Below are 13477 nucleotides of genomic sequence, written 5' to 3' on the forward strand. Positions count from 1 at the left end.
AGACGAATGGGGAATTGTAGACGTTTGAAGTTGATTGCCAAATCTGAGGTAATCAATGGCATTCTTGGGATGAAAACGTCATCTCCTTTCACTCAGCCAGTTAGAATTGTTGCTTCTTTGATGTGCGTATACAAATTCTTGACACAAAGCCTGGTTCCATTGCAAAGTCTTGGTGGGTCTATGTTTCGCAGCAATATTATTGGCGCTCCCTTTCTTAAGAGTAAATTGTGGTGAGGAAAACCTGATGAGGAACTCTATTGGATAAAAAACTGCCTGATCTTCTTCTGTAAAAGTGTCAATTGATTTGTAGGATGTAGTGGCACTTGGTAGAAGATGCAATGATTGATTTTATTAACGCTGACATTTCTGGAGGCAAGAATTGCCCTTTCGTAATTACGTGTGATTCTTGTAGTTGATTCCAAAGTATATGAACACATTTTTCATAAATTCTTTAAGCGTTTTTGAAGCGTGACATAACCCATGTGGGAATTTGATTAACCCCGATACAACGAACTCGAAAATTCAACGGTCTAAAACCCGTCTCCACGCATGGCACCGTACCCAGTATAACCAACTGGTTAATGACATAATAATTTGCCTTTTATTGTACGGCCTAGTGTCAATAGAAGAAGGATTTTTAAAAAAATTGCAATAATTTAAGCTTTTTTCGTGTGTATACCTAAAGAATTAAGAAACTCGGCCTTTTGGCTAAGATCGAAGTGTAGTATATTGTATATAACGGATATACCTAATTATTAAATTAATTCAATTAATTAAAGTAGTGTTGCCGACCGTAACCGTCTAAAACCGCAATCAGGATACCATGAGATAGTATACCAAATGTGGTCCACCTAAGTTGAAAACTGTAGATTCCTAGAGTGGACAAACAAATATATATACAAACACTCATCTTTCGTGTTCGATTTAAATTATTGCGTAGAAGAAATTCAAATATGGCGGCTTGTCTATTGCTGCGGTTCCCAAAAGGTGTTCCGCGGAACCCTGGGGTTCCGTAAAATGGTCACAGGGGTTCCGAGAATTCGCAGCGCGGCCATCTTTGTTTGTGTCAAGAGTTTAAGATGAGTAAAAAAAATGAGTTGGGGTTCCGCCAGAATTAGGTGGATAATTTAGGGTTCCATAGCAAAATAAAATTGGGAACCGCTGGTTTATTGAATAAAAACAAAACTGGCTATCGGGATTTGAACCCGGGCTCTCCTGCTTGATAGGCAAATGCTTTACCACAGAACCCCCGACGCAATTTACGCTACAACAATATTTAGAAAAACAGCTTTGGCGAAAGTCCGTTTTCCTTTACGCTTTTATAAATGTATTAATTTATTCTATAATATTTTTAATATTTATAAATTTAATTAAAATTAAAATTAATTAGTTATTTTAATATAAAATACAATCGTGACCAGGAATTGAACTAATGTCATATTTTTAACAGGCGGATTGGTTACCGCTGAGGAGTGATATATTTTGGCTGGCCAACTTGTTTTATTTAATTTTTAATTGGGGTTATTTTTCGTCAATTTGCATATGATCATCCTAATTGGCAAATTTAGAATTTCCTCACTTAAACTAGTTTAAATTTTCATTGTTAAATGACCCCCTACACGTTTTACAATTCCTACCTAAAACACATTTTGAGTTATTAGTTATAAAGGGCTCGCGAAAAACGAAATAAAATGTCAGACTAAACTAAAACCGCAGAAGCTTCGAACAAAATATAAGAAAGTTTGTACGCAAAATACTGTTAACAGGTGGAACCCTAGAGGAATAAAGTGGGGGAGTAGCGATCAGGTGGTGATTTTGGTTTCACCTGTGGGCTAAGAGCCGCCGAAGCCCAGCCCTCGGAATCGAGACTATTTACACCTCGCGCCATCTGTGTTCGAATGAAGCAACTATACGTTATTTCAGTATTTTTTAAAAATAAAAAAAACTAAACAAAAATATAGGAAAATAAACTAAACTAAACTAAACAAAAGTAAAATAAACTAAACTAAAATAAAATAAAATTTGCTAAAATAAACTAAAATAAAATAAAATAAAATAAAATAAAATAAAATAAACTAAAATAAGCAAAAATAAACTAAACTAAACTAAACTAAAATACAATTTGAATTGTTGTTTATTAAACGGAGTCTATAAACCCGATTTTATAGGCCTCGTCTGAAAAGATTATAAGCTTATAAGCTCATAACTATACGTGATTTCGATATTTTTTAAAAATAAAATAAAAAATCTAAAATAAAATAAAATATAAAAGGTTAATTGTTGTTTATTAAACGAAGTCTATAAACCCGATTTTATAGGCCTCGTCTGAAAAGATTATAAGCTTATAAGCTTATAACTATACGTGATTTCGATATTTTTTAAAAATAAAATAAAAAATCTAAAATAAAATAAAATATAAAAGGTTAATTGTTGTTTATTAAACGAAGTCTATAAACCCGATTTTATAGGCCTCGTCTGAAAAAGGTATAAGCTTATTTGAAAGAAACAGCTCGTTAAAAAACTAAATGTCAAGAAATTAGGTCTACGTGAGATCTTTAAACAAATCGCTTTAAAATTGCAACTGACTTGACAGTTATAGAAAGCGCTTTGAGTCAAATTGCTCGTAGAGAAAGAACGTAAAAATAAACCGAACGAGGCGAAATTTTCGCTAACCTCTATTTTAGCATAATTCCATTCCGTAACGGAGTAGCTAGTCTAAATAAATTTTTTCCCGCGAATAGATTAGATGCTCGCTACCCGGAAAATAAATTACGCAGAAATTTCCAAACAGTAACTGCTCGTTCCATTTCTAAAAATTGGCTTTCGCTCGTTGGGTAATATAGAAATAAAAATATCCGCTTCTCAAAGACTTTCCCGACAGAAATTGTATCGCCAGTTCTTCTTCGGAGGAACACCAAAAATAGAAAAGTACATAATGGAGTGCCGTTTGCCAAAAGGTAGTTTATACTAAATGGTGTCCTTGTTGGCCATTTCCCGCGAGCTGCTCCCGCCGCGAATAACAAAAGAACAACGTCCCTCTGCCAGACCACCTTTATACATTTTAAAACATTCTCTCTGATCTGTCCGCGCGGGTTTTTTCCCACCAACTTTTGGTCGTCTTCGGGGACGCGTTCGAACAAAACGATCTCGGCTATCTTCTGCCAGAATTCGCGACCGAAACGAGTCTAGATGGCGCTTTTACTCTTCCCAGGTAGCGTCTATAATTTAAAGCAACTATCATTGTCACATGTATTATGATAAGGCCCTTGTTATTAGACATGGCTATGATTCTATCCGATTCTTCCAAAAAACGACTTTACTGGAGAGCGTGTTGCCATCTATTAATGGCACACGAAGCTAAATTTCAAAATAGTGAAACAATAACGTCGTCAGAGAACCAATTATAATTATTATGACTAGAAAACCTATACTCTACTTAATGGACAGCGCTGATAAAGGGAATATAACCTGCAAAGCTATCTTCAATTTTTCAAATTACCCTGTACAGTGGCGCCAAACATTTTTAAAACCAAAGGCAAGAGCGGCCAGAGCTGCAAACGTTGGTGTTCCACACCAAATACCTGAGATTATATTCCCTTTAATTCATATATTGATAAATGTGATACCAGAAAAAAAAACCTTTTGTAATCTAAATAAAATTTTCGAAAACATTTTTCTATTAAAACTGTCTACTATAACATTTTAAATTAAATGTTTTCATATTAATTTCATATTTATGGTATCCGGGTCACCCTGTGAAAAATTACTATCGGCGCCCCTTGTCAAATTAGAGAAACAATACCTAAAATCCTAAATATGGGCTTCGTACAATCAGTAGTAGAAAACTAACATTGTGGGAATGAAACACGTTGTCATACTTATATTATTATTTTGCTTATGCTGAGATTGTAAACTAACTCTCGCGCGATTAACCATTGACAATATCACGTAGCGGACGAAATACCATCAAGAGAAATAGCTTCCACTTCTGAGCGAGAGATGGCTCTGATGTAAGTTGAACGTCCCCATTGGATATTCCGGCCTGCACAGCTGTTGTTCCAAAACGACGAAATTCCTAAAATACATTTTTAAAAGTCATTGTTTTGGTTTTAATTTTCTTCGAGCTGTCGCTATTTTGTAAAGTAACATTTGGTGTCGACTATTACCTGTTACGGGCCTTTGCTGTTTCACAGCACCGGGAATTACATTTCGATTTCCGAAAGGCTTAGAATAGCGTAGTATCAGCGCCTGGTACGAACTCTGTAATTTTTTCCCCGGAAAGTTGATGCAAACCAACAAAATGGCGGGGGCCAAGTGTTAAATAGTAGCTTTAGCAGTATTATATGGGACTAAGACATTTTAAAGCCTAAGTCATCAAAGATTGAGTATGCTTTTAAAATATATAGAGAGAAGTTACCAGGGAGTTACGCTTATAACGCTAACTAATTATTATTTTTAAAATTTCTATACACGCTCTCGAAAACGTGACGTCACGGTTTGGTTACAACGACTCCCTTTGACTCTTAACGACATTTATTACAATCAGTTTCTCGTAGTGCTCGGAATTGTTTATTCATTATCCACAAATTTTCCGATTTATTTAAAAAACGTTGGTAAAAAGAAAATCATTTTAACTTATTTAATTATGTTTTTTTACGCAACCAAGCATTTATTTGAATAGAAGTGGTATTTATTTAAATAATTGTTTGTTTTATTTAAATAATAGGCTTATTCACTTTCGGTTATTTAAACATTTTACAATTTTTATTCAACTATTGGTTCTTTAAATAAAAATTATTTAAATATCGCCGAGCTTATTTTATTCATGGATAAAAATTAATCGAATGCCGAGCACTAGTTTCTCGTCCTAGTAATAGAATGTCCTCTAGCGCACTAACAACTATTTGCACAAAGATATCGTTTAAAGGGAATATAACCTGTAGTATTGAAGTTAACCCGTCAAAGAGTTTCAATATTGGCCGCTCTCTCATATGGCTTTTAACATTTTTGGCGCTGCATTGTGGTTTTTTTTTGCGGCTTGGAGGCATTGTTCTAAAAATCGCTTATCGATGAACCTATTTTTAAAATTCATTTAACGCGTGATATACCCACGTCGCGAGGTTGAAAATGCAGATATTATTATTATGATTATTATTATTATTAAGTAGAGCGTATTTTTCATTTAGAATCGACTTTCGATAAATTAACCGGAGTTTGTGAAGATGCATATTTCCAGGTCATAATATTAGCAATATAATATTAATAATATTAATATTAATAATAATGTATTATTTATACCATAAATCTATAATATGATTATGCAGTCTGTCTTGTGAATAGCTCTCAGTAAAACTTTTGCATGTGAAGAATAAGAAGTGTCACACTTATGTAACAATATTATACACTAGTATTTATATTGATGGAGTGGATCCGCTAGCATCATGGTCTAGTTTATTAGTTTTTAACATTATTTAATCGCGCATTCGTGCTTATAACTATAACTACAATGACTAAAAAATTTTAGTTTCAAAGCTTTCTGTTTTACAACTTGATAATTTTGGCTACTTTTCTTTTAACCCGATGAGATTGGTTTCAAAAATCCACACCGAGATACTTTTCGGTTCTTCAACCCACACCGAGATACTTTTCGGTTCTTCAACCCACACCGAGATACTTTTCGGTTCTTCAACCCACACCGAGATACTTTTCGGTTCTTCAACCCACACCGAGATACTTTTCGGTTCTTCAACCCACACCGAGATACTTTTCGGTTCTTCACCCACACCGAGATACTTTTCGGTTCTTCACCCACACCGAGATACTTTTCGGTTCTTCACCCACACCGAGATACTTTTCGGTTCTTCACTAACACCGAGATACTTTTCGGTTCTTCACCCACACCGAGATACTTTTCGGTTCTTCACCCACACCGAGATACTTTTCGGTTCTTCACCCACACCGAGATACTTTTCGGTTCTTCACCCACACCGAGATACTTTTCGGTTCTTCACCCACACCGAGATACTTTTCGGTTCTTCACCCACACCGAGATACTTTTCGGTTCTTCACCCACACCGAGATACTTTTCGGCTCTTCACCCACACCGTGATACTTTTCGGTTCTTCACCCACACCGATATACTTTTCGGCTCTTCACCCACACCGAGATACTTTTCGGTTCTTCACCCACACCGAGATACTTTTCGGTTCTTCACCCACACCGAGATACTTTTCGGCTCTTCACCCACACCGAGATACTTTTCGGTTCTTCAACCCACACCGAGATACTTTTCGGTTCTTCAACCCACACCGAGATACTTTTCGGTTCTTCGACCCACACCGAGATAATTTTCGGTTCTTCAACCCACACCGAGATACTTTTCGGTTCTTCACCCACACCGAGATACTTTTCGGTTCTTCACTCACACCGAGATACTTTTCGGTTCTTCACCCACACCGAGATACTTTTCGGCTCTTCACCCACACCGAGATACTTTTCGGTTCTTCACCCACACCGAGATACTTTTAGGTTTTGACCCTCAGTTCCAACTTTTCTATCGACGAAATCTTCACCGGAAATTGAGGGTCGTGTGACCTTTGTCACCAACTAGTGGCCATAGATGGAACATTTCACAAGATCGTACTTGCATTTTCCAACGCTCTATCTATTGCTATATTTGACGAAATCTCGCACTTCCTAAGTTTTGGGTTTTTACAAACTACTTTAAAGGATATTGGTTTAAAGAATAATACAGAAAAAACAAAATGCAGGAAATTACGCAACAAAAATACATAAAATGAGCATTGGAATATTATATAGCAATAATAAACTACATTTAAAAATTATACAACAAATATTTACATATATTTTATATTTTATGAAATTTCAATTTACCTTTCTGTAAATTCCTAGATAATCAAGCCAAACACTTTCCAAAAGACAACATAACGCTACTTCATTAGGACTTCCAAACTTATTTATTTTTGGTTTGATATTTTCTGAAGCATCACCTATAAAGTCGATTTTCAAAATATAGATAAGGTAACCTACGTGAAGATAGTATATTTGAAAATATAATGAGTTGGATTTCAATTAAAAATCCATTATATATCATCCAGACAACTAGGTTGGCAGGTTTGCCAGAGAATTCTTTTATGAGCCTCCCTGGTTCATGAAAAATTGGGTCAAACCTTCTGTCTATCTATATACAAAAGTAAATACCCACTAAGTAGTATTTTATAGAATGAAATAATCAAAAGTTTTATAAAAGACTGATACTTCAAGGAGTTAAAAACACTTTACAATATAGGAGCTTTCAGGCCATGGTCCTTACTCAGCTAGTCAATATTACAATATTATCATAAGTAACTTAATAACAATAAGTATGATAATTAACGAGATTTACAACAAAACTGATTTTCATAGTTATTGCGTAATCAAGATGTTTTCTCAGCACAGAGCCCTCTAGTGTCTAAAATACGCGAGACTTCCGCTAAGCCGGAATATCTGGTTTCCGATAGATAGGAGGAATATTAGGCTAAAATGATAAAAATTAAACAAGTTTTTCTCGGCGCCACGAGCTTATGTTTTTTTTGATCACGCATTATTCGCACGCGGGCTTCAAAACAAAGCCAAAGCCCCTCGCGACTCCAGAACGTGCTCTCCGATATTAGTCATCCAAAACGATAAGTCGCGAGTCCAAGTCACAGCTTATCATAGCCGAAAAAATGTTCGGTTAGAAAATTAGCATTAAAGCAATACTTATTGTTATTGGGTACGTTCAGTAACTGTCAACGGAAAAAAAACCCGATTGATTTGATATTTACCACCGATGAGGTTTTTCGTCATAATGACGTCGTAAGTTGCTGAACGCTTTTATTCAGTCATCGGTGTTTTTAAAATAGCGTAGCATTAATAGTAGTTTTACGTCAGTAATGACGTCAGTCATCGGAAAAACCGACTCTTCCAGCCGATGATTTCGGTAAGTAACCGATGACTATCGTGACGTCAAAACCGGAAACGCGAAAAAGCGTACAGTAGGAAACCGATGTCACCGATTAGTAATCGTTGAGTCCGATGAGCTCTGCTGAACGCAGCCATTACGTTACTTATGATATTATATTTATTATTTAAATCAAATTTAATTCGCGGTTTAGTTAGTTTTCTACACCCGTTAAACTGAAAAATTGGGAGTGTAGCGAAAAGGTTTCTGTGCGAACGCGTCCTAGTTTTCGCGCGCGCGGGTGTCTCAGAAAGAAAACTAGGTTTTCTCCCCCCCCCCCTCTTTTTTACCTGTTTCCCAACAGCGCGCTAACTCCGAGAGAGGGAGGGAGAGAGGATGAGGAGGAGGAGTGGAGAGGAGAAGTCTTCGGCAGCGACTCGCGAGAATCAGTCTGTGGCCACCAGCCCAGAGTGCCGCTGCACCGTCGAAGAGTAGAAAGTCGTTGATTTATAATATTATATTTTCCCCGGGATTCGGGGCCCGGTGGTCCCCCTTCGGCGACTGCGGTGCCGGACACCACAAAGCATGTCGGGCCCGTCCACCGTTGTCTTCTGATCGGAGCTGCTTGCTTTGGGAACTCTGTCTCTCTCTCTCTCTCTCTCTCTCGGTATTAAACTTGGAGCTCCGAGGTTTCGTCCGGAATATGGAGCGTGAGAGGGAATTCGAAATTAGGACTCGTTTTTCCCAAGTTTAAAACACGCGCCCATTCTACCTTTTCCGGGGAAAAGGGTTTTTGTCTCGCCGTGACGCGGCGCGCATTTTCCAGCGCCGACGTTTTTGCCGCTTACACCGTTCAATTATAAATTACAAACTAAACCTGAAAACGTAAGTATGCAAAGTTAAGTTTTTAGTTTTGTTTTTGCAAAAATGCTTTACAAATTTCGACCGGGTTTTATCCAGGAATTCTAGGATAATGTTTACCTCCGTGTCGTGCAAAGTTTAAATCTATTTTGGCGTTTTTATTAATTTTCTGTACAATCATTGTTTTTATTCGGCAAAATTCTATTGTCATGGCTTTTTTGAAGCATTAAACGTGTACTGTAGCTATTGAATTCTGCAGAATCATTTTTTCGGCGAAATTTCTAGCTTTAACGCGGCTATTGCAATCTTGCAAAGTACGCCGAAAATCCTCACTTCTAATTATAAATTCATGACCTCATTTTATTATAATTTTTTCGATCGAAATATTCCTCAAATATCATAACGAGTGATAAACTCAATCTCATTTCTTTCCCAACTCTCGCGAGATCAAATCAGTTGCCAGAATAATTTCCACCGCGGCATTTAATCCACATCCTTCAAACCCGCCATTTCCTATCCGAATATTCTTAATACACCAGCTGCTTATTCGTCATTAATTCTAGGAGGATATATGGTGCAAGATTTCTAAGTAATCACGCGTTACGCTGCCGATTCAGAAATACCGCGAACCAACGATATCAAATATCATTAAAATTAGACTATATTTCTGTTTGAAGTGAAATTTCACGGTCGTGGGTAATCAGTATTTCCCCTTTGAATGAGAGGAAAACGAATCGCCAATATTAAACATTCATTTTATCCAATTTAAATTAGGAACTTTAAACGTACCGTATCTACTAAGTTAAATTAAATTTAGTAAATGTATGCCTTTCTAGTGCACTTTGATCATCGCAATCAACCGTAAAATTGCAATATTCGATTTAGAAATTGTTATTTGTTCGCAGATTGATTAATAAATGTTGGACCTAAGAATCAGATAGTTGGTTTAAATTTAGGTAGAGTTGTTAATTTTCCGGTAAAATTCATGCGGAAAATTTTCCTCAAATCGGAAAAAAAAACTTTTAACATATTTTACTTTTTAAGGGGTAAGCTATTCTAGAGGTTTAGTTTTACTTTTGGATACGACAAAACGAGGCGAAATTTAAATTTCGGAACAATATTAGGCTAATCATGGAATGAAAATCTTTTTATTTTATTTTTTTCGGAAAAATACGGAATTGTTTCCGAAAAAAAGGCCTGAGTAATTTTCCGGAAAATTTCCCTACTTACAACTCTAAATGTAAGTGCTTGGTCATTTCTTTTCCGTTTTATGGAAATTTCGGTACATTAGATTTAATAAATATTAGTTTTGTTACACTAACCCCTGTTTTTACTGAGGGCCATTGAGAACGAGCACTTTTCCCCTGGCGATAAACGTACTTTTGTATTTGTTAGTATTTATTACTAAAAAGTGCGCGAAATTTCGAAACTTAATACAAGACGGGAGACGCATTTATAAAAGTACAAGCAAAAATTTAAAAAAGTTTCAAATAAATACTATGAATAATAAATAAATATTAAAAATTATAAATTAAAATTTCCAAAAGGTATTTATTAATATAGAAACAATTCAAATATCCAAAATGTATACTAAATAGGTTTAAAAAATATCCAAAATGTATACTAAATAGGTTTAAAAAATTTGGAAAAGTATTTTCGTACTCCTAATTTCAAAACGTACGGAAAAAGTACAATTGTATCCCCCCCCCCTTCTCTTGTCCGGCCTGATTTTACTAAAGTAGTATTAAACGAAATCTCAAACACCTGCGCAGGAGCGTTTACACCCTTTGACTGACCCTAGGCTAACCCAAATGTGACTTTTTGGCACCCTACTAGAGTGGACAAAATGGGGCCCCTAAAAGTCGTGGGCACTAAGCTAGCGCCCTGTGCTCCTTAGCAGTTTTATCCAACGCTTCGCTCCAGTGATGAGTTTACAATAACTATTTATTATTTATATTTAAATATATAAACAAATATGGTTCCCACGCATCTGTTAATCAGTTTATTTGGGTTTTCCTTTTAATGTAGTTACTAAACTTCGCTCCAATTTCTGAACGATAATTAACATATTTCAACTTCAATGGCAACCGCCTTATTTGATTTACATTCTGAACAGATCGAACCTGTAAACGGTGCTCCTATACCTATCCGAGATAAATAAGTTAGCAAACACCTAAGTTTCCTCTGCCAAATTAGCGGCGAAGTTTAATCGAACGTATCTTATCGTAATTATTAACGCTTTAAGGTATTCAAGTCAGAAATTTGGTCAAGATGGCGGCCGTTTCTCAAAGGCGGGGCGTGACCGGCAGAAAGATTTTTCATGAGGGGCAGAACTTGAATGTCCGGGGGTCTAGAAAAACAGGTTTTTTTGAAGGGGAAAAATAATAATAATAATTAGCTAACAATTTTCCAACTATTATACCGTTAACCTGTTCAAGTTTTTATGCAAACGGGAAGCCGAATAACTCGGGGGAAAACCCTTTTAACCAGCGTGAAGATAACTCTCAAACTCCACGCGGAAGTAGGGGTTCCGAGTTTTCACCCAGTGCCACAAGTTGTAATCGGACCTGGCTCCTCTTGCTGCGGGGCGAAAGCGCTAACCACTCCGCCACCCCACCTTACGCGTCAAATGTAAAACATTTTGTTTTTTAAATCGAAATAGATATTGCATAATTCGGGATAACATTTTCCTAAGCTATTATACCTAGTGGAAATGTTTTCTAGCTCATAAACATTCAGGGGTGGACTTCGCTCCCCCTTCCCCCTCCCAAATGACGTCCCATGCCACTAGCTTTCCACTATTGGCACGATGGCTTCACACTTACGAGGAGACTACCCGAGGTGATAATCACCGATTTTGTTGAAACTAGGTAGACCTTATGGTAACATGAAATTTCGCCGAGGTAAAAGTTGCAATGGGCATTAGTTTTGCCATGGCAACCGAAAATGTTTTTGACAACACAGTATATTTTCCCATTGAAAATAACAATCTGATCAATTTTACATATTTTGATCAAATTGACCAAAATTCCTCAAAATATCATAAAATTCATTTCATTTGTCAATTTTGATCTATTTTTTTTGGTTTTGAAATTTTAAATTTTTTTTAAATTTTTCACAGGGGGGGAGGGACCCTTAGAAGTGCTCAAATTCCCGCGTTATTTTCCGAGGGGTCGGACACTTTCCATTATTTTGTACGGGATTTCGGGATTTCGTAGAGATTTTGGCGATATTATCATTACTTTTTGAAGTGATTTTGGGATTTCAATGTTAATTTACCATAGAGAGAGTTAAAAGATGTTGCGATTTTAGACATGAAGTGTACGGGATTTTGGTAAATGTCCGACCCCTCGTTATTTTCAATGGGAAAATATACATACTAGGTTGTCGAAAACATTGTCGGTTGCCATGGCAAAACTAATGCCCATTGCAATTTTTCCCTTGGTGAAATTTCATGTTACCATAAGGTCCTACCCACCTAGTTTCAACAAAACCGGTGACAACCACCTCGAGTAGTCTCCTCGTTAGCCCGTCTATCGTAGTTGGAACTTAACGCTTAACTCTAGTCGAACTTTCCGCAATCGCGTCGTTTTAAGACGACAAATAGGTTCTTTGGCGTGACGTCATCGACTCATCGTATCTATAGTCGGAGCCTAGAGAAATTCCCTGACACTCCGCCTCTGATCTACGGTCAAATTTCGTACGAAACCCTTTAAAAGCCCTTTCCTATATTAGCGCGTAAACTTTACCCTTCTCCCAGCCTCGTTCTCGAATATGGCCTGAGCATCGTGTTGGGATTAAATTGCATTTTTGGTAAATGATACTTTAATGGCCACCTCTCCTGGTTCCTTTTATAAAACGATTTGTATACAATCTAGTCTCAACAACGTGGCTGGCCATTAGTGCCTGCATTTTTCCGCGAGTCAGCTTTTACAAAAGAAAATTCCCTTACCTTTAAATGTCTCGGAAAATTAAAACTATATTTTACTCCCCTATAACCTTGTCTTCAAAATACTTAAATATATTTCTTTATTATTTTACAAAAAAAATGTTTGAAGGTGCTAATAGAATTTGTGACAATTTGCTGTTTTAAATTATCAGGTTGGCAATTTATCGTGAATGGCCCATTTAAAGTCAATTTTTAACAGATATGTTGCGGTCATTTAATTTAAATAGTTAATTAATTTTGGACTGACGGTTAACCAGCTTCACAATGTAGTAGGCAAGGGGGTGAATTGTTGATCCCGTTTAGGCATTCTTAGTCGTATTAATATATTCTTGCTAATATTAGAAACGTGTTTTTTCTTAGTCTTGTATGGTTTCTCGTAATCTTATTATTTTAATCCTTATGGGCCGTTGCGAGGTACCATCTATTGAATATTTCGGTAGTGCGCTGTAATATTTCATGCGATAATGTGAGAGGACACTTAACCTAATTTGAGCTTAAAAATGTGACCGTCATACGGCTCGAATGTCAATTGAAAATGTTTATTAGTTAGATTCAAAATGCAGAAAAAAAAGTAGTCTTAAGACCTTTTCACACGAGCCAACTTTTTAAATCCAAATGCTGAGTCAGCAAAAATGGATCAGTGATCCATTTTTTTCTAGCGTACCTTTTTGGTGGATCAACTCATAGAACTTTTATTCACACAAACCAACTAGTTGACTCAACTC

The 13477-nt window shown here is 36.4% G+C and overlaps 1 protein-coding gene across 1 annotated transcript in view; it reads left to right on the forward strand.

The window, feature by feature from the left end:
• Window positions 1–8380: 8380 nt before the first annotated feature.
• LOC149951930 (sodium-dependent dopamine transporter-like) overlaps window positions 8381–13477 on the forward strand; it is a 57639-nt gene continuing 52542 nt past the window's right edge. The window contains exon 1 of the mRNA XM_090168381.1: window positions 8381–8827. The gene's annotated coding sequence lies outside the window, so the exon portion shown is untranslated. The remainder of the gene's footprint in view (window positions 8828–13477) is intronic.

This window comes from Leiobunum rupestre, chromosome 3 (genome assembly GCF_980474605.1).
Source record: "Leiobunum rupestre chromosome 3, qqLeiRupe1.1.hap1, whole genome shotgun sequence".
Lineage (NCBI taxonomy): Eukaryota > Metazoa > Arthropoda > Arachnida > Opiliones > Sclerosomatidae > Leiobunum > Leiobunum rupestre.